Source organism: Canis lupus, chromosome X (assembly GCF_048164855.1).
Source record: "Canis lupus baileyi chromosome X, mCanLup2.hap1, whole genome shotgun sequence".
Classification (NCBI taxonomy): domain Eukaryota; kingdom Metazoa; phylum Chordata; class Mammalia; order Carnivora; family Canidae; genus Canis; species Canis lupus.
The window spans coordinates 82278778-82301068 of record NC_132876.1 but is presented as its reverse complement, the minus strand read 5'-3'; the positions used below and the strand labels follow the sequence as shown (position 1 = coordinate 82301068).

General features: G+C 40.9%; 1 protein-coding gene across 6 annotated transcripts in view; it reads left to right on the top strand.

The window, feature by feature from the left end:
• CLCN5 (chloride voltage-gated channel 5) overlaps positions 1 to 22291 on the top strand; it is a 155160-nt gene that overhangs the window by 70410 nt on the left and 62459 nt on the right. For 3 of the 6 annotated variants that reach the window (XM_072817424.1, XM_072817423.1, XM_072817425.1), the window contains one exon: positions 853 to 945. The exons of the other annotated variants lie outside the window; for them this stretch is intronic. The gene's annotated coding sequence lies outside the window, so the exon portion shown is untranslated. The remainder of the gene's footprint in view (positions 1 to 852; positions 946 to 22291) is intronic. 6 annotated transcript variants of the gene reach the window in all.

Here is a 22291-nt window from a genome sequence, read left to right as displayed (position 1 = left end):
GCCAAATGATGATATTCTAATTCCATTATTCTCTTTTCATTTATTAGCTGCGATACTTCTATAAAGAAAAATTTCTACTCATCTACTGTTTGGTTATGCAGTGGTACAGTTTTTTAGGAAAGGCAGGAGAAATGCTTTATTCTTTCTGCCAGCATTCAAAATAACGAGTTGGCTCACTAGCTTATTCCAAAGAGGAATTAAAATAAGTTATTATGATAAACTCATGGATTTAAATATATTTGATTTTTCATTCTGTTGTGGTTCTTATCCTCAGTGAAGCTCAAATGCCCCATCTTTAGCCAGGGGGAGCTTCTTCAAATTGGCTCCTGAATCTTTTGACATGGCCTCAGTAGCTATTCAATAGCTTCCCTGCCTTCTGGATTGAAAAAAGTGTTCCAGGCTCATCTCAGACATCTCTTTCCCCAGACTTGGAATCCGCTGTGTCTTCAGTAAGCCTTGATTCCTTTTATTGGACATGGTATTTAAGATTTTATTTATTTATTCATGAGAGACCCACAGAGAGAGAGGCACAGACACAGGCAGAGGGAGAAGCAGGCTACATGCAGGGAGCCTAAGTTGGGACTCGATCCCGGGTCTCCAGAACTACACCCTGGGCTGAAGGCGCCACTCAGGCTGCCCAAGACATGGTATTTAGAGACTACATTCTGGGCACTAGGGGTGCTCATTGCCTCTGGATTCGTGATTGATTTCAGGCTGCTTCAGTGACCATATCATAAAAAAATGTTTTGTTGTTGCTGCTTTTGTTTTATTTCTAGATAAAACATATGAGTTCATTCTTCTACTTCCAATTACAAATCAGGATTACGGGGGTTCTATTTGCTTCTGTTTCAGAAGTATCATTCTGACTGTTGTGTGGCAAGCAGACTATAAGACAACAAGTGCAAAAACAGGGAGACCAGTGAGGAGGCCACTGAAATAATTCAGGTGAGACATTTATGGAGACATGGTAGTAGTGTAGAACTGTGCAGGTGGTTAAACCTGGTTAGATTAGATATGGATATATTTTAAAGTTAGAGCCAATTGAATTTACTGATATATTGGATGTGAGGTATGAGAGAAAGAAGAGTCAAAGATTGAACCTTCTCCTTCCTTTTTTTCCTGTGTGAGTTGGACACTTGTGCGAACACTGGGTATGTGGGTGCCTGAGCCTTCTGTATTTCCTTTTTCTGACCTTGGTACCCAGATGCAGGTGCTGCCCCAGTGCAATGCACTTGGACAAGGATTCACAGAAGGTGAGATGTACAGAGATTGCCTGTCAGACTTTTCCCAGGTCTTCTTCAATGTCTTTTGGATTTAGGAATCTAGTAGTGGGCAAAGCATTAGGGGCCCTGGGCTTGATTGTCTCATGAACTTGTGCCAGAGAATAAAATTCCTCACTCCCGTTAAACCTACCTTCAGGTGTTCAAAGGGCTGGGGAAAGTGAGCTTTTTCTGTTGTTCCTCCCACGCCAGCCCTGGGAGCCTTCCCATTTACTCCTTCTCTCTAATCCTTGATACCTGGTTGCTAGTGTTTTCTATGTGCAGTGCACCTGTGAACGATTTCAGAGTGAGCTGAAACATCTGCAGATGGAAGAACAGAGTTACCTGTACGTTACCACCTCCTCCTTCCTGCCTGCCATTATTTTTTTAAAAGATTTTATTTATTTATTCATGAGAGACACACAGAGAGAGAGAGAGGCAGAGATACAGGCAGAGTGAGAAGCAGGCTTCATGCAGGGAGCCTGACGGTGGGACTCGATCCCGGGTCTCCAGGATCACACCCCGGGCTGCAGGTGGCACTAAACCGCTGCGCCACTGGGGCTGCCTGTGCCTGCCATTATTTATTTACTTATTGCTTTGTGCCAGACAATGTGCTGGCTGTTTGGAGCCAGCAGTGAACAGGATAGTCATAGTGCCCTGAGAACATGGGCTAGTGGGCACATATAGGAAGATGAACCGCATTTGTACCCACTGTGCGGGTGTGCACACGTGCTAAGGATGCTGGTGAATGAGTTTACACTTTAGTTTCCCACTTGTTACGCACCCTGTCACATCCCCAGGGTGGATAGGCCTATCTCAGGGTGTGGACCTGTGTGCATAGTCCCAAGGTGAGCAGGAATAGAGCCTTTCTGCCCTGATTCTGCACTCTTGAGCTGTCTCAGTGTTCTTCCCTTGAGAAGTGTTGAATGAAGGGGCCCTTGCTTGTTAGTGCTTTCTCCTTTGTTCACAGATACACAGATACCTGGAAGTATGCCTTTGCACAAGCGGGATAAGCATGAGGATGAGCATGTGTGAGAGGCCCCCGCATAGCTAAGTGCACAACATAGACAGGCAGATGAGTGTTCAGAGACTGGGAGACACCAGAACTTTTCGGTTTCATATTCACTTTCACTAATTCATTTGTATTTTTCTCTATTTCTTTCCCTCATACACACACACACACTCACCCAGAGAATCCACATTCTGACTCATTCTCCTCTTGGTACTCTATAATACCTACATGCATATACGTGAAACATTCAGGAGAGTGAGCCATCTCACCTGTTCCCTCACACATTCCTTCCCTGGTGGGGAGGATGGGATTTCTGAAACTCCATCATGTGGGGTTTGTAAGAGGGCAAGTCTCAGCTTACTTTATTCTCTTATGGGCAGCATGCGCTCATTCCTCCCACCCACACAGAACTATATGTACGAATGCTTGCCCAGTGTGAAGGCACAGGCCCTCTGACTCAACTGTTCTTGTAGTTGAACTGGAAGTTGAACTTGGGGTTGCTCTTGCAGTTAAACTCTTGCCTGTTGAACAAATGAGCTCCTCGAACACCATTCCCATGTGGCGCATTTGCAGGAAGGTGTATCTTGTTGCAATGGCATCCTGCTGTGTTCTCTCTCTCTCTCTCTCTCTCTTACACACACACACACACACACACACACAGAAACACACACATACACAATATAGAGGGAAACTTCTGATGTTTTCCTTCATACTGCTTTTGAATGAAGGGCTGTGGACTTTGTTGAAGCAAGATTGAAAGAGAGACTCATCAACTCAGGAACACACAAGGAATTCAAGAGAATGAATCTATTAATTCCCCCACCCTATGCAGGTACTTGGTCTCATAGACATTCAGACTTCTTTCTTCTCACATGTTCCTTGAATGCAGGAGTGTGACCACCCTCCTTAAAATGCACTCATTCAAGTCCACACACCCCTATAAATGAAGGAGAAGTACAAATCATTATAGCTGCATGCCACATGTTGTGCTCCACTTTACATTGATTTGTCATCTTATTTCATTTTCTTGGCTCTATTAGGAAGTAACCTGTATACTACCAAGCTCTCTATGTGATTGTGATGCATGTTGAAGTTAAAGAACAACTGCACTTAACTGTTCTGCCTTATGGTCACATATTCACACAAAAGGATATATGGGACCATGAGCTTGGTGATGGCTCATAATTGTTCTCTCTTTCCTCGTGCTTCACACTACCCTCTCCTCTGTCTCTTTGTCCTTGTAAGTTTATACTGTCCCATCATCATTTTTGTTGTTGAGGGAACCAACAATATGGGTGCTCAACCAGTCATCTTTAATGTGAAGTTCAAGGACCTTCTCTTTACTTCTGTATCATCACAAGAAAGCACCTTCTGTGAAGAAGAGTGGATGCTCTTGTTAAACCCCTGTGGGGCCTCCTGATCTGTTCCCCCTCTCTAATCCTTGCTACCTGGGTGAGAGTGCTTTCTGAATGCAATGCACCTGGGCAAGGATTCTGAGAGTGAGAGCTTCATCTTCACGTAAGGACAGAGCATTTTTCCACCCTCTTTCCATTCCACGAGTATTTATGACCACCTGTTCTATGCATGATAGTAAATTGGGCCAGGGAGCATGCAGTAGTACACAAGGCACACCTGGATCCCTGTCCTGTGTTGCTTACAGTCGAAGGAGAAGAATAGAATTCCTCAGCAGTCATTGTACCTACTTGCCCTGACAGTAGGTAGGCCACAGAGTGGACTTCTCATTGCCATTGCCACTCACAAGTACACAAAAGTGTGGGTCTTTTCTGATCTCACACAGAGCAATGCAGGAGAGAATAGTCTCTGTACATGAGGACCAGACTTTTTGTCATAGCTACACATACACACATGCATACACAGCATGTACACACACATAGGGCAGGTGCCTTAGCCTTCTTATCTGCTCCCCCTCTCGAATCCTTGGAACCTAGGTGTGAGTGCTATTTCGGTGCAACACACCTATTCAAGGATTCAAAGAGGCTGAGCCTTGTCTGCATGTAGAAGGACTGAGTACCTGTACATCACCTCTTCCACTTTCTTTCAAACATTTGAGTTTGCTTTCAGGTGCCAACCCCTGGACTGGGCATTAGAGATACAATGGTGAATGAGACAGATAAAGTCCCTAGCCTGGAGTCCTCATTCTTGGGCTGTCTAGAGGACACTTATGGGAGAATAGGCATCATTCCCTGTGGACAGACTTACCCTATGTTGGGGCCTGAGCTTTCTTTTTACTTTGGCTTACTGTGTGTCAGATACTGTAATGGGAAAACATACATTGGGTGACTTTTAAAAAAAGATTTTATATATTTATTCATGAGAGATACAGAGAGAGAAAGGCAAAGACATAGGCAGAGGGGGAAGCGGGCTCCCCATGGGGAGCCTGATGCAGGACTCAGTCCTAGGACCCCGGGATCACAACCTGAGCCAAAGGCAGACGTTCAACCACTGAGCCACCCAGGTACCCCTACACATTAAGTGATAAGACTCAACCCAACCAGTTGCCCTCAACGAGCTTATAGTTTAGAGGAACAGAAGGGAAAACGTATCCCCTTTACTATACCATCCTCCAACATGTATATACACGAGTGCCTGTGTACACAGATTGTTTCAGTCTTGTTAGCCCCCAACTGTATAGCCAGCACATGTGGACACTCATGTATGATCTGAAAAAGGTGCCACTCATGGTACATATTCAGAGAGACTGTCTGAGAGAGAATGGCTGTGTGACTTTGTGCATGTGCATGAATACATATGCACACCCTGGGAGAGATGCATCAGTCTTACTAAATGTACATAGTGATACTTTACGGGAATGTGACCACGAGAGTTAAGAATACACATATGCATGTGTGCATATGTGCAGGTACCCAAACTTTTTGCTCTGCTCCCTCTTTCTCATCCTCTGTCCCTGAGTGAGAGTGCTTTCTAAATGCAATGCACCAGGGTGAGGGTTCTGGAGGGCAAGCATCCTTTGCATGGAGAAGGACAGAGGATCTGTACACTGGCTCTCAGCTGCTTGTCTCATGCCATCCTGCCATCTATCCCTCATTCATTCTTTCCTTCCACAAATAATATTTAGTAGGCACCGTGCTGGGCATTGGTCACGGGAGAGTGGACAAGACAGATTTGGCCCCTGCCCTCCTGGATATTATAGTCCAGGCAGGAGAATGGACTTTGTCATCACCCACCACCCCTGCATGTACTGAGAGTGAATGTGTCACAAAAGGGACTTCTTATCTACACCCCCCTGCCCCATCCATTTACAAACACATGTGGCTGATATGTGTAGGAGAACCTTCTATTTACTTTAGCTCAATCCTACGTAAATACACTGGGCAAGAACAGTAAGCCTTCTTGTTAAACATACACACAAGGCATGCAGGTGCTGGAATCTTCTGGTCTGGCTCCCCCTCTCTAATCCTTGCTACCTGGGTGAGAGTGCTTTCTGAATGCAATGCACCTAGGCAAGGATTCCGAGAGGGGGGAGCGCCAGCCATCTTTGCATGAGACAGAGCACCTCTACATCCTCCTCCCCTCCTTTTTACAACTACCTACTCTATTTCAGGTACTATGCTGGGGACCTCCTCTATTTCAGGTATTGTGCTGGGCAACTGGCTCACAAGAAAATGAGCCACATCTAGTCCATCTCTGCAAGCTGGAGAATGGATTCCTTCTCATTTGTTATGCCTGCATATTCTGGGGATGAGTGGGCTGCATGCTGTGACTTGAAACTTCCTGCCCTCCATTTTGGTCTCACAGATACTTGTAGGAGAACCTTCTGAACCTCAGTACAGTCCCACATAAGTACACTGTGTGCAGGGGAAGGGTCCGACTAGGTACACAAACACACACACAGATGTATCACCGAGTGGCCCTCTGAACAGGTGCTTCACTCTCCTTCATTCAGCCTAGCTGCCAGTGCTGTCTTGGATCACTGTTGCTGTTCGAGGACTCCAGGGGAATGAGCCTTGTCTACACTTAAAAGGACAGAGCTCTTGTTCAGCAACTTTCTTTTCTCTTTTCCCTTCCTTCTATAGATAGCCGAGTGCCTACTAGATGCCAGGCACACAGGTCAGTCACAGAAGATGAAACGAGAATCAAAATGGACAAGGTTGCCATCTTGAAATTCTGGTAGGGGATTAATAAACCCACTATGACTCATAGATGCTGTGGACTAATAGGCCACTGTTCAAAAGAATGAAGCAGGTCTATATGTCACTTGCTATCCATTGTGCAAACATGAACATGTGCAGGTTATGGTGGAGTGAGGTGTCTTGTCACCCCACTTCCCAGACACACCCAGTGATGTGGACCTGCCTGCAGACTCTGACCTTCAGAGAGGGCAGGAGAGGGAGCATCCCAGCATGCAGACCAGTGTGCTTTTGCAGCCCTCCCATCTGTAGGGACTCAGTGAGGGAGGCCTTACCACTGTCTTCCTTCATGCTACCACGTGCAAAGAGATCCTTTTCTTTACCTTGCTGTACAATCCCATGTGACCCTGTTATAGGCAGAAAAAGGAGCCTTCCCTATAAACACAGAGACACATACACATAGCACACAGGTATAGAAACACAGAAAGTGTGTCTCCTGCACACAGAACTGTATCCACAGTGTATGAAACACACTGGACATTGGCAGCAGCAGCCCCTCCATGTCCGATGTGTGGGGAGGCAGCAAGCTTTCTTCCCCAGCCAGAGCTTGAATAAAAGTAGCCCTTAAGACTTATCTCACACATGCATGTACAGGAAAGGCTCTTCCCTTTGTACAATCATAGGCAGTCACCTGTGAGCCCAAGAGTAATGTTTCTTGTGCACACACACATGATCTGAAGATGTCTGAGACCTCTGTTCAGGTCCCCTCTCTCATTCTTGGTACTTAGGTACAAATGCAGTTCCAGTCCATTGCCCTTGTACAAAAAATTCAGAGGGAATCTCATCCATATTTAAAAGTAGGGAGTTTTACACTACCCCTCTCATTCTTTAATTTCTTTAGTGTCTCTTTAGAATGGTGGTTCTCGAAGCGTGCTCCCTGGCCCCAGCAGCATCAGTATCACCTTGGAATGTGGTAGAAATGCAAATTATTGGGCCCTACTCTTGACCTAGTAAATAATGAACCATAGAAGTCTGTATTCTAACAAGCCTTCCCACTGATTACGACATTCGCTCAAATTTGAGGATCATTGATTTAGTGTAAGTGCTTTGGAATGCAGTGGTGAGCAAGTCAGGTGGGGGCTCAGCCCTCAAAGGACTCTCAGCCTGTCATGGGTGGGAGGGAATGAGCCTGCCTGTTTCTCATGCACATTCTCAGTGCATTCTCACACTCATGACTCTCCCCTACCTCCTCCAGAACCACTCACTTGGCCATCATAGGAAGTTAAGTGAGCATACAGCCCAGGCTGTATCAGGAGAGACCCTTATCATTACTTTTCAGGGCATGAACTTAACACTGTAGACACACACAACCACATGTGCATGCTCATGGTGTGGAGAAGAATGAACTGCTCCTTCTCCTATACCCATTGCATATCGGAGTTGTGAATTCTCAAAGCACCTCCTGTGTGCATGGATTACAGGAGGCTGAGCCTTGTCGTCACAAACCTTCTGCCAAGCAATTTTTTTTTTCTGCCAAGCAATTCAATCAGCACATATGTACTGATCCCACTTAAGTGCCATGCACTATGCTGGGAGTATCCTGCTGAGTAAGAGTCAACTTCTTTCTTTTTTTTTTTTAATTTATTTTTTATTGGTGTTCAATTTACTAACATACAGAATAACCCCCAGTGCCCGTCACCCATTCACTCCCACCCCCCTCTCTCCTCCCCTTCTACCACCCCTAGTTCGTTTCCCAAAGTTAGCAGTCTTTACGTTCTGTCTCCCTTTCTGATATTTCCCACACATTTCTTCTCCCTTCCCTTATATTCCCTTTCACTATTATTTATATTCCCCAAATGAATGAGAACATATAATGTTTGTCCTTCTCCAACTGACTTACTTCTTTCTTTATAGGACTTCCTGTTTGGTGGAGGAATGTAGTGAATGAACTTCCCCAGGCCTAGAAAACAGGAGTGCAGGGCATGCCAGGAATCGAGCCTTTTCATTCTCCTATACACACCCATGTTCTTCCTGTGTACATGCACACATACATACACACCCATTTCTGCCCCAAACTGAAAGGCAGGAGATCGACATTGTTATTCATTATATTTGAACAAGTGTGAATTTCCTCATTGCAAACACACTCAAATTGCATGTATGTTGTGCAGGTGTCTGGGCTGTGATTTTTGTCTCCTCCTCGCCTATCCTTGCAATCTAGGCATGAGTGTTGGCTAACCAACGCAGGGGGCTTGTGCAAGGGTAAGAGCTCGCGAGCCTGGTCTATGTGTAGGACAGAGCCAAGGCAGCACCTCCCTTTGCTTGTTCATTCAGTTGTGTGAGTGTGTGTGCGCACATATGTGCATTTCTTTGTTCATCGTTTCACAAGAGTATGGATTTCCTGCCGTTTGGGGATGTTATGGTAAACTAACTGATCAGGGACACCAGCCTTATAGTCTAGCAGGTTCCTGGAGTGTCAGCTTCCTCACAACAATGCCTGTGGATGGAGGGCTTAGGGTGTAAGAATTGGGCGTCTCCTTATTCTCTCGTGTAGACATGCATGTGGTATGCACGTCTGGAGCCCTGTGCTTTGCTACTCTTTTCATATTCTCAAGACCTAGATGTGGGGACTCTTCTGGAGTGGCACACCTACTCCAGGACTCTAGGAGGAACCCTTTTCTGCATATAGAAGGACACAGCACCTGTGAATAGGTCCTCTCTCCTTCCTTTCCTCTCCCCCTCCCTTCTGCAAGTATTTATCAAGCATATGTGCTAATCATAATAACCCTTTGCTTGGTGGTGATAGTATGCAAGATGGACTTGACCCCTGTCTCAAAAAACATGTGCAGGAGAGTGGACTTCCATGTCACTGAATATCCCTGTGTGTGCTGACTTTGAGTGGGCCACTGAATGGAACCTCTTATTATTACCCCTTCCCAATGTGCACAAATCTCTCAAGACTTCTCCTTCCTGCCCCCATATGGACCTATGTAACTAAAAACTTTCTCCGCCTTGAGTGCTGCAGGTGCTTCAGCTTTCCGCGCTGCTCCCCCTCTCTAATCCTTGCTATCTGGGTGCTAGTGCTGTCTCAATGCAATGCACCTGGGCAAGGATTCAGAGAGGGTGGGCTCAACTGCATCAAGAAGAACAGAGACTTTGCATCTTCCTCCCTCCTCCCCTTCCTCCTTTTCATTCTCTGTCCTCCCTCCTTCCCTCCCCCCTCCTTTTCTCCTGTCTCCCTTTTCCCCTCTGTGCTTCTCAGTAAGAGTTTTTCAGTACTTGGTGGGTGTCAGGGAGGCACAGAAAAACAGAATAGTGATGGATTTGGGTCTCTCTGCCTGGTGGGCTTGTCTGTGTTTTAGAAGAAATGTCCTCATCAAATAATGTTCGTGTACTCAAGTGGCCAGAGTGCTAGAGAGGGAGCTTTCTCCTTATTCCCCTCCTGCCTTTCATAGGTTGGGTTCTGGGCTGGGACCAGAGCTTTCCCCATCTGCTCCTTCCCACACTCCCTTTCAACCTAGACAAGAAGTATTGTCTCCTGTCAGGGCTTCAGAGAGAGGGAGCCTTGCCTGTGTATGGCAGGGCCGGGTGCTCTCTCTCTCTCTCTCTCTGTCATGGTCCTTGCGTGTAGGCACCAAGCTTTCTAAATCCAACATCTATGGCCTGTATCTAGGAAAAGTTTGCATTGTGATCATAGTGGAGTACCGTTCACCTGTACATCTCTTCCCTCAGATTTGATCATCCTCTCAGCATTTGTTAGGGAGTGTTTACCACCTGCCAGCCACCATGCTGCTTGCTAGAAATACTGCAGTGAACACAGTAGACAGCATTGGGTGTTTGGCCTTGTGGACACATATAGAAGTTTCCTAGAATATCCTAATATGTTTTCTATTCACTTTTTAAACTTCATGTTTGTGTATAGAAAGAGGCAGAACAGTACTGTACCCGAGTTCAAGTTGCATATCAGCAGCACATTTTTTCTCCTGGAAATGAGGGGACAGTTCAGTGAGTTAAGTGATCTAGAATAAATCTTTAAGAGAAAAGGATGGGGAGGGGTTGGAGACTTTGGATTTAGCCTAGGATTTTTAACCTGTCCCCACCGTGGCTTTAGCATTATTCTCCAATACTTACTCTTTCCTTCAGCTTGACTGATCTGTTTATTCCTATCTTTCTCAGTGTCTTTGCCCGTTGCCCATCACAGATATATGATTTTCAGGTCAGTATAGCAATACAGAACTACAAATGGTGAGAAAGCGGGGAGAGAGACAGACACTGCATTTCAGTCCCCTTTCTCAAGTTCTTAAACAGGTGGGACTTAAAAATTCTGACTCTTGGTCCTTCTCTCCCAACTTCTCCCAATTTTATTGAGTATGTGCCCCTTAACTTCTGTATACCCTAAAGTCTCTTTTTGGTTACTGCTCAGCTTTGCTCTTATTTTTCTCAGACTTCATATCTCTCTTTAAATGTTTTTTTTTTAATTCAAATATTAGTTTCAGATACACAATATAACAATCCAACAATTCTGTACATTTTTATCTCTCCTGATGCACAGGGCCAGCAGCATATCATTAGAAGTACAAACTGCAAGCCCCACCTCAGACCTAGAGATTAGAAAGTTGGAGGGTAGGCAGAGAGGTCTGGGTTTTAACGACCACTGATCCAGGGATACTGATGCATGATGAACTTTGAGAACCACCAGTTTAAGTACCTTTAGTAGAGATTTCTGCAGTCCATGGGATGATTTTTAGAGTCAGAATTTCCTTCTGTGTAAACTTCCCTTTTAGTCTTCCCTTGATTTTTTTTAACTTAAAAGACTTTTTTTTTTAAAGCAGTTTTCGGTTTATAGAAAAATTGAACAGAAAATACAGAGGAGTACCATATACTTTCCTACCTCAGTTTCCACTATTATTAACATCTTGCAGTTAGTGGAGTACACTTTTACATTTAGGCCAATATTGATACATTATTATTAACCAAAGTCCATAGATTCTATGAGGGTTTCCTATTTGTGTTGCATATTCATGGATTTGGACAATTATATACTGATGTGTATCCACCATTACAGTGTCATACAGAGTAGTTTCACTGCCCTAAAATCCTCTGTGTTCTGCCTTTCAGCCCTCCCTCCCCTAACCCCTGGCAACCACTGATTTTACTGTCTCCAGTTTTGCCTTTACCAGAATGTCATGTAGTTGGAATCATACAGTATATGTAGCCTTTTTCAAATGACTCCTTTTACTTCAGTTATGATTCCTCCATATCTTTTTTTGTGGCTTGATAGCTCATTTATTTTTTATCATGGAATAGCATTCCATTATCTGGATTTACTGCTGTTTATCTATTCACCTGCTGAAGGACATCTTGGTCTCTTCTCACTTTTGGCAGTTATGTGTAAAGCTGCTCTAAGAATCTGTGTGCAGGCTTTTTGTGGATGTAAACTTTCAGGTCATTTGGGTGAATACCAAGGAGCACAATTGCTGGGTCATATAGTAAGAGTGTGTTTAGTTTTGTAAGAAGCTGCCAAACTGTCTTCCAAAGTGGCTGTACCATTTTGCATTCCCACCAGCGATTAATGGGCATTCCTGTTGCTTCATAACCTTATCAGCATCTAATGTTAGTGTTTTGGATTTTGGCCATTCTAACAGGTATGTAGTGGTTTCTCATTATTGTTTTAACTTGTAATTATCTGAGCACATATGATTGTTAAATCATCTTTTCTTAGGCTTATTTGCAATCTGTATATCTTATTTGGTTAGGTTCAGATCTTTTGACAGTTTTTTAACTGGATTGTTTCTTGTTGAGTTTTAAGAATTCTTTGTGTATTTTGGATACTAGTACCTTATCAGGTGTGTCTTTTGCAAATATTTTCTCCCACTATATTACTTAATTTTTCATTATATTAGCAGTGGCTTTTACAGAGCAGTTTTAATTTTATTGAAGTCTGATTTATCAATCCTTTTATCATAGATCATACTTTAGGTGTTGCATCTAAAAAGTTATTGCCAAACCCAAGGTCACCTAGATTTTCTCCTATATTATCTTGTAAGAGTTTTATAGTTTTGCATTTTACATTGAGGTCTATGATCCATTTTGAGATAATTTTTGTGAAACTTGAAGAACTGTGTCTAGATTCTCTTGTTTTTGCATGTATATGTCCAGTTGTTCCAAAAACCATTTTTTAAAGATTTTATTTATTTATTCATGAGAGACACACAGAGAGAGGCAGAGACATAGGCAGAGGGAGAAGCAGCCTCCCTGTGTGGACCCCAGTGTGGGCCTTGATCCCGGGACCCTTGGATCATGACCTGAGCCAAAGGCAGACACCCAACCACTGGGCCATCCAGGTGCCCCAAAAACAATTTGTTGAAAAGATTGTCCTTTCTCCATTGAATTGCTTTTGCTTCTTTGTCAAAGATCTATTTTTGTATGGGTTGATTCCTGGGCTCTCTATTCTGTTTAGTTATCAATTTGTCTATTTTCCATCAACACTGCACTATCTTAACTATTATAGCTTTATAGTAAGTCTTAAAGTCATTTAGTGTCAGTGCTCCGACTTTGTTCTTTAATATTGTGTTGGCTATTCCAGGTCTTTTGCCTATCAATATAAACTTTGGGATCAGTTTGTTGATATCCACAGAATAACTTGCTGGTATTTTGATTATGAGTGTATTGAATCTATACATCAAGTTGGGAAGAACTGACATCTTGACAATATTGAGTTTTCCTATCGAGGTACATATATGGTGTTTCCATTTATTTAGGTCTTTGATTTCTTTCATCAAGTTTTGTGGTATTCCTCAAATAGCTCTTATACATATTTTGTTACATTTATACCTCATTATTTCATTTTGCTAACGTAAATGGCATTGTATTTTTAATTTCAAAAACTGCTTCTAGTAAGCAGTTGACTTTTGTATATTAACCTTGTATCCTGCAACCTTGTTATAGTCGCAAATTACTTCCAGGAATTTTTGTGTTGATTCTTTGGAATTCTCTACATAGATAATTATGTCATCTGTGAACAAAGACAGTTTTTATTTTTTTCTTTCCCAATTTGTATACTTTTTCTTCTTACTGTCTTTTGCATTAGTTGGGACTTACAGTTATATGCTGAATGGGAGTGGTGAGTAAGGACATCCTTGCCTTGTTCCTGATCTTAGTACAAAACATCTAGTTTCTCACCATTAAGTATGGTGGTTGCCAGAAGAGAGATGGGTGGGGGAGGAGTGAAATAAATAAGGGGGATCAAGAGTTCACTTGTCTTGATGAGCACTCAGTAATGTATAGAATTGTTGAATCATTATGTTGCACACCTGAAACTAACATAATACTCTGTTTAAAAAAAATATGATCTTAGCTCCAGGTTTTTTGTAGATGTTCTTTATCAAGTTGAAGAAGTTCCCTTCATTCCTAATTTACTTAGAGATTTTCATCATGAATGGATGCTGGGTTTTGTCAAATGGTTTTTTGGGCATCAATTGATATTGTAAGTTTTTTCTTCTTTAGCCTGTTGATGTGATGCATTACATTAATTGATGCTGGAAATGCCTTCCTTGTGTACCTGAAATAAATCAACTTGATCATGGTATATAAATTCTTTTTATACATTGTTGAATTCAATCTGCTAATATTTTGCTGAGGATTTTTGCAACTATGTTCATGAGACTTATTGGTCTGTAGTTTTCTTATAATGTCTTTGTCTTGTTTTGGTATTAAGATAATTCTAGCCTTGTACAATGAGTAAAGAAGTATTTTCTCTGTGTCTGTTTTTCAAAAGGGATTGTAGAGATTGTACCTTCTGTTTTGGAAGGTTGTTAACTAGTGATTCAATTTCTTTAATAGATAGAGGCATATTCACTAATGTATTTCTCTTTGAGTTTTGATAGATTGTGTCTTTCAAAGAATTGGTCCATTTCATCTAGGTTCTCAAATTTGTGGGCATAGATAGAATTATTAATAATATTTATTGTATTTGTAATATGCATGTGATGAATAGTGATGGTCCCTGTTTCAGTTTTGATATTAGTTATGGGTATCTTCCCTGTTTTTTTCTTAACTTGGCTAAAGATTTTGTTGATTTTTTCTTTATTGCTTTCCTATTCAATTTTATTGATTTCTGCTATAATTTTTATTATTTGTTTTCTTCTGCTTAGTTTCAGTTTAGTTTCCTCTCATTTTTCTAGTTTCCTAAGGTGGAAGCATAGGTGAATGATTTTAGATCTTTTCTTCTTTTCTAATATATTCATTTAATGCTCTAAATTTCCTTCTAAGTTCTGGTTTTGCTGTGTCCCACAAATTTTGACAAGTTCTTTATTTTCATGTAGTTCAAAATGTTTTTAAAATTTTCTTTGACACATGTGTTATTTAGAAGTGTGTTGTTTAATCTTTGACTATTTTGGCTTTTCCCAGCTATCTTTCTGGTATGGATTTCTAGTTTAATTCCATTGTTTTCTGAGAGCAGACTTCATATGATTTCTGTTTTTTTTAATTTGTTAAGGTGTATTTTATGGCCTAGTGTGTCATCTATCTTAGTGAGTGTTCCATGTGAGCTTGAAAAGAATGTATATTCTGCTGTTGTTGTTAGATTAAGTCTTCTATTGATGTCAATTAGATCTAGTTGATTGATGATGCTGTTTAGTTCAACTATGGCTTTACTGATTTCCTGCTGTTGGATCTGCTCATTTCCAGTAGAGAGATGTTGAAGACTTCAACTTTTTTTAAAAAAGATTTTATCTATTTATTCATGAGAGACAGAGACAGAGGGAGATGCAGAGACATAGGCAAAGGGAGAAGCAGGCCCCATGCAGGGAGCCTGATGCAGGACTTGATCCCGGAACTCCAGGATCACACCCTGAGCCAAAGGCAGACACTCAAGCTACTGAGCCACCCAAGTGTCCTGAAGACTGCAACTATTAACAGTGGGTTCATTTATTTCTCCTTGCCATTCTATTAGTTTTTGCCTTATGTATTTTTTTTCAAACATTTTATTTATTTACTTGAGAGAGAGGGAGTGGGAAGAGGGTCAGAGGGAGAGAATCTTCAGACACCCCACTGAGCACGGAGCCTGACAGGGGGCTTAATCCCAGACCCCTGAGATCATGTCCTGAGCTGAAATTGAGAGTCAAATGCTCAACTGACTGAGCCACCCAGTTGCCCCCTGCGTCACGTATTTTTTATGTTCTGTTGTTAGGCATGTATATATTAAGGATTATTATAGTTTTTTCGAGAATTGACTTTTTATCATTATGTAGTACCCCTTTTTATTCCTGATAATTTTTCTTGCTCTGAAGTCTGCTTTGTCTAAATTAATATAGCTAGCCTAGTTTCTTTCTGATTAGTATTAGTATATCTTTCTCCATATCCTTGCTTTTAATCTGTGTCTTTATATTTAAAGTAGATTTTTTTTATAGAAAACATAGTTGGGTATTATATTTTTTAAAAAGATTTATTTATTTTGAAGACAGAGAGGGAGTGGAGGAGGGGCAAAGGGAGAGGGAAAGAGAATCTCAGACTCCCTGCTGAGTGTGGAGCCTGTCATGAGGCTTGATCCCATGACCCTGAGATCATGACCTGAGCCAAAATCAAAAGTTAGACACCTAACTGACTGAGCCACCCAGGTGCCCCTATTGTATTTTATCTACTCTGAGGGTCTCTGACATTTAATTCAAACATTTAGATTACTGAAATTTAAAGTTACTTATTTAAATGTAAACTTACTGATATGGTTGAGTCTCCATATTATCTACCATATTGGCTCCTTTTTCCTATTTGTTATGCTTGTTTTCTCATTGTCTTCCACTCTTTATGCCTTCTCTGGGTTTTTTTTGTTTGTTTGTTTTAATTTATTTTATTTTATTTATTTATGATAGGCACACAGTGAGAGAGAGAGAGAGAGAGAGAGAGGCAGAGACATAGGCAGAGGGAGAAGCAGGCTCCATGCACCGGGAGCCCGACGTGGGATTCGATCCCGGGTCTCCAGGATCGCACCCTGGGCCAAAGGCAGGCGCTAAACCACTGCGCCACCCAGGGATCCCTCCTTCTCTGGTTTTAATTGAGCATTTGGTTTGATTATATTTTTCCCCTCTCTTTAGCATATTAATTATACTTCTTTTTTAAAAACTTTTCTTAGTGGTTATGCTTATGTTTTCAGTGTCCATTTACAAGTAATCCAAGTCTTCTTTCAAATAACACACTTACAAATAACACACACACATGGATAATGCAAGTACCATATAACAGAGTATTCCCACTTCCTCCCTTCTATCCATTACAACATTGCTGCCTTTCATTGCACTTATCCATAGGCTATCATCACCAAATGAATTGTTGCCATTATTATTTTGAATTATATTCTACTGTTATCTGTTAGATTAATTAGAATAAAAACATAACTAGATGTTGGGACACCTGGGTGGCTCAGTGGTTGAGCGTCTGCCTTCAGCTTGGGGCATGATCCCAGGGTCTGGGGATTGATTCCCACATCAGGCTCCCTGCAGGGAGCCTGCATCACCCTCTGCCTATGTCTCTGTCTCTCTCATGAATAAATAAATAAAATCTTTAATAAAAAAACATAATTAGGTGTTAACTAGACTTACTGTGGTGATCATTTTGCAATACATAAAAATATCAAATCATTACATCGTAAGCCTGAAAGTAGTATGTTATATGTCAGTCACACCTCAAAGAAAAAAGGGCAGGTAGGAAAGAAAGGGAAAAAAAGAATGAGAAAATATTTTATTTTACTTTTATTTATTCCTTTTTTAGTAGCACTCTTTATGTAGATCTGAGTTTCTGACATCTGTCATTTTTCTTCTTTCTGAAGAATTTCTTCTTCATTTCCTGCAAGGCAGGTGTCAACAAATTCCCTCAATTTTTGTTTCCCTGAGAAAAAGCTTTATTTTTCCTTCATTTTTGAAGGATAATTTCTCTTGATTCAGAATTCTTCGTTCATGTTTCTTTTTAACAATTTATGTATTTTACTTTTCTCCCATGACTGCATGGATTCTGAAAAGAAGTCTGATTCTATTCTTATCCTTAGTCCTCTATAGGTAAGGCATTTTTTTCCTCTGGCTATTTTCAAGACTTTTTCTTTGTCTTTGATTTATTTATCTTCCTAAGAGTTCTCTGAGCTTTCTGGACCTGTGATTTGGTATCTTTAATTTTATGACATCCCTTTCATTATTTTTTTTTTTTAATTTATTTATGATAGTCACACAGAGAGAGAGAGAGAGAGGCAGAGACACAGGCAGAGGGAGAAGCAGGCTCCACGCACCGGGAGCCCGACGTGGGATTCGATCCCGGGTCTCCAGGATCGCGCCCTGGGCCAAAGGCAGGCGCTAAACCGCTGCGCCACCCAGGGATCCCCATCCCTTTCATTATTGCTTCAAGTATTTCTTTTGTTCCCATCTTCTCCTGGTATTCTCATTATGCCTATGTTACACTTTTTGTAATTATCCTCTAGTTAGTTCTTGACACTCTGTTCATTTTTTTTTAATTCTTTTATTCTCTTTGCATTTCAGTTTTGGAAGTTTCCATTGACATGTCTTCAGGCGTGCTGATTCTTTTACTTTGCTTTGTGCAGTCTATTGATGAACCATCAAAGCCATTCTTCATTTCTTTTAGGGATCTTCTGCATTTCCTTTAGATTTTTTTTTTCAGTTTCCATTTCTCTGCCTACATTATTCTTCTGTTCTTTCATGTTGTCCACCTTTTCTATTAGGGCCCTTAGCATGTTAATCATAGTCATTTTAAATTGCTGATATGAAAATTCCAACATTCCTTCCATATCTGACTATGGTTCTGATGCTTGCTCTCTCTCTTCATGCTTTTTTTTCCTTTCAGTATGCCTTGTAATTTTTTTGTTGAAAGCTAGACATTACATATTGGATAAAAGTACCTGATTATGTATATAGGCATTTAGTGTGAGGTTTTATGTTTATCTAGATGGGGGTTAGTATGTGTTTACTTTTTTGCTGTAGCTGTGTGACAGAGACTAAAATTTTCTCTAGTATTTTTGTTTTTATCTCTCTCGTGTACTTGGGTTTCTCTACAGATGACTTCTTAAATAAAGTTTAAAACATACAGGTTTTGCAGTTGTATTTCCCTCTTGTTATTCAGGAACTCTATTGATGTGATAGTAAGGTGGGGGAATAGTGTTCAATAGTCCTATGATTATGTTTCAGTCTTTTAGTTTTTAGTTGTGAATTTCATAAATTCTTCTCAGTTTTATGTTTTATGCCTTTCCACACTTAAGTGAGACAGGAAGGCTAGAGAAAGCTAGAATTGAGTTTTCCTTTTTCCTAAGTTGATTAGGCTCTGGTCAAATATCTGTCTTGAGGGCCAGCCTTGATAAGAAACACAGAATGCTCTTGTTCATTTTATGCTCTCGTTGAGAAGCACAGGGGTTTATTCTCTGGTCTTCACTGTGAGAACTAATGGGGCTCCTGGGGGTAAAATTTATGGAGGTTTTGGTGTCCTTTAAGACTAGAGTCCCTCAAGTTCTTAATTCTCAAACTTGTCCACACTAAGCCTCTAGTGATTCTTCTATTATATCTCAGGTTCTATTCTAATATTGGTTCATATGGAGGTTTCTGCTGTGTAAGCTTTGATTCTTTATATCCACATGACTGTCTCTCCAGTTTAGGGAGAAGCAGTTTGACCTGTGACCTCAGGTCTCTGATAGATCTAAGAAGAATTGTTGGTTTTCAGTTTCTTCAGTTTTTTATTTTTATCATTGTGAGGATGAGAGAGATGACTTCCATGCTCTTTACATGCTTGCCCAGAAAACAAAGTCCTCTTCTGATTTTTTACTTGGATAATATATCTACCTTTTTCTATTGCCTTTTTCAGTGATGACATGGATATATTCCAGTTCTGTTCCTTTCACTTCAGTTTATTGCATACATTCCTTGATACAAAAAGTTGCTTATTTTAGTACATGTGAATTAATCCATTTTATATCTTTCCATAGTCAGATATAATTTTGTGTATTTCTGTTTCTGGGATAAATATACTATTCTGTTTTTTTTTAAAAATCAACTTAAAGCCCACTCCCTGAGCATAAATACAGGGCCATCAATGGGAGATAGGGCTGCACAGGCACTTACCTTACTACCTAGCCTGCTAGTCTTGGCACTGGGCTAAGGGCACATTTTGTTAAAGCCATGAGTGTGCCTCACCCAGCTACAGGGTGCACAGCTGTTTCCCATGCACCATGCCCAGCCACTATGCAGCACCCAGCCACTGTGCTGCCCCAACCACCTTTGTGTTCTGAACCCAACCATGCCCAGCCATTGCTATGTACTATGCCCAGACTTGTGCCCTGAACACCATGATGGCACAGTCCCCAGATGCCACAGTGCTTTGGGGAATCCATATTAGGACTAGTGACCCAGCATAGATTTTTCTAACATAACTACCCGACTCCCAAGTCCCCCAGTGGGCATGCCCCTTCAGAGCTGGCCTGCTGGGGTCCCAATAACACCACAGAGGGTAAGCACAGCCCATAACAGGCAGAGAGGCAGTTCAGACCATTGCACTAAAGGAACAATGAATCAGACAAAGTGGCAGGGCATAAACAACACATGTAGGATACTCTCCTAAAGTTCAAGGTTCTGGTGGACAAGGGACACTGCACTGCAGGGCACTCCATGACCTCTTCTTCATAAAGTCACTATTTTCAAGAGCAGAAGGCATAGCTGACTTTCATTTTGTTTATGTTTTATTTATTTATGAGAGACACACACACACACAGAGAGGCAAAGACACAGGCAGAGGGAGAAGCAGGCTCTATGCAGGAAGTCCGACATGGGACTTGATCTCAGGTCTCCAGGATCACGCCCTGGGCTGAAGGCAGCACTAAACCGCTGAGCCACCCAGACTGCTCCATAGCTGACTTTCTTTTTTTTTTTTAATTTATTTTTAATTTTTATTTTATTTTATTTTTCATAGCTGACTTTCTTAATACACATGAACAGACACAGAGACTTAGACAAAATGAGACAGAGAGATATATGCCAAAAGCAAGAATGGACAAGGCAACAGCAAGAGATCTAAGCAAAACAGACATAAGTAACATGCCTGATAGAAAATTTGAAACTATGGTCATAAGGATACTCACTGGACTTGAGAAAAGAGTGAAAGGCATGAGTGAGAACTTTAACACCGAGAAAAGGAATAAGAGCAGACATAAAGAGCTCAATAAATGAAATGAGAAACATACTTGATGGAATGAAAAGCTGCATGGAAGAAGCAGAGGAAGGAATTAGTGGCCTAGTCAACAGAGTAATGGAATGTAATCAAGCTGAACAAAACAGAGAGAAAAGAATTAGGCAAAATAAGAATAGACTCAGGGAAGTCAGTGACTCCATGAAACATAATAGCATTTATATTATAGCAGTCCCAGAAGAGGAAGAGAGAGAAAAGGGGGCAGAACATTTATTTGAAGAAACAATAGCTGAAGACTTCCCTGATCTGGGGAAGGAAACAGATATCCAGAACCAGAAGTTAGAGAACTCCCATCAAAATCAATAAAAACAGACCTACACCAAGGTATATTGTAGTTAAATTGGCAAAATATAGTGATAAATATATTTAGAAGCAGCAAGACAGAAGACAGTAACGTACAAAGGAAAATTCATAAGGCTAGCAGGCAATTTTTCAACAGAAACTTTGCAGGACAGAAGGGATTGACATGATATATTCAAAGTACTGAATAGGAAGAATATGTCCCCAGGAATACTTTAACCAGCAAAGCTATCATTCAGAATAGATTTTCCCAGATAAACAAAAACTAAAGGAGTTTGTGACCACCAAACCAGCCCTGCAGGATGTATTAAAGAGACTCTTGAGTGGAAAGGAAAAACCAAAAGTGACAATATAAAGGTAGGAAACACAAAAGCACTAAAAATGGATATTTTTTGTAAAAAAATTTCCTTGACTGCAAGGAACTAAAAAATAAAAGGATAGAAAATATAAAAACATATACCTAAAATGTGGGCAGGAGAGGAGAAAAGAATGGGTTTAAACCTAAACAGCCATCAACTTAATATAAACTGCTATATGCAGAAGAGGTTATATACAAACCTGATGATAATCCTATATCAAAAACCACTAATAAATATGCAAGAATAAAGAGAAAGAAATCCAAATATATCATTAAAGAAAATCATCAAACAATGAAATAAGGGCACCTGGGTGGCTCAGTTGGTTAAGCATCTGATGTTGTCTTAGGTCATGATACCAGGGTCCTGGGATCGAGTCCTGTATCAGGCCCCCTGCTCAGTGAGGTGTCTGCTTCTCCCTCTACCCTACCCCCTGCTCATTATCCCTCTCTCTTTCAAATAAATATATAAAATCTTTTATTTTTTCACATCTTTTAAAATTTAAATTCAGTTTGCCAACATACAGTATTAACACCCAGTGCTCGTCCCATCAAGTGCCCTTCTCATTGCCTGTCACCCAGTTACCCCATCCCCTTCCCAACCTTCCCTTCCACAACTCTTTGTTTGTTTCTCAGAGTTAGGAGTCTCTCATGGTTTTTCTCCCTCTCTAATTTTTCCCACTCAGTTCCCCTCCTTTCCCATATAATCCTTTTCACTATTTCTTATAATTGGAGAAGGACAATCATCATATGATTTTACTCATACATGGAATATAAGAAATATAAAAAAAATTTTTAAAAAACCATGAGAGATAAGATCAAAGAAAATCTCCAGAAACAACCACAAAACAAGTAATAAAATAGCCATAAATACATATATGTCAGTAATTACTTTGAATGTAAATGGACCAAACACTCTAATCAAAAGATGTAGGGGTGACAGAATAGATAAAAATAAACCAAGATCCACCTATATGCTACCTACAAGAGACTCATTTTAGACCTAAAGAAACCTGCAGATTGAAAGTGA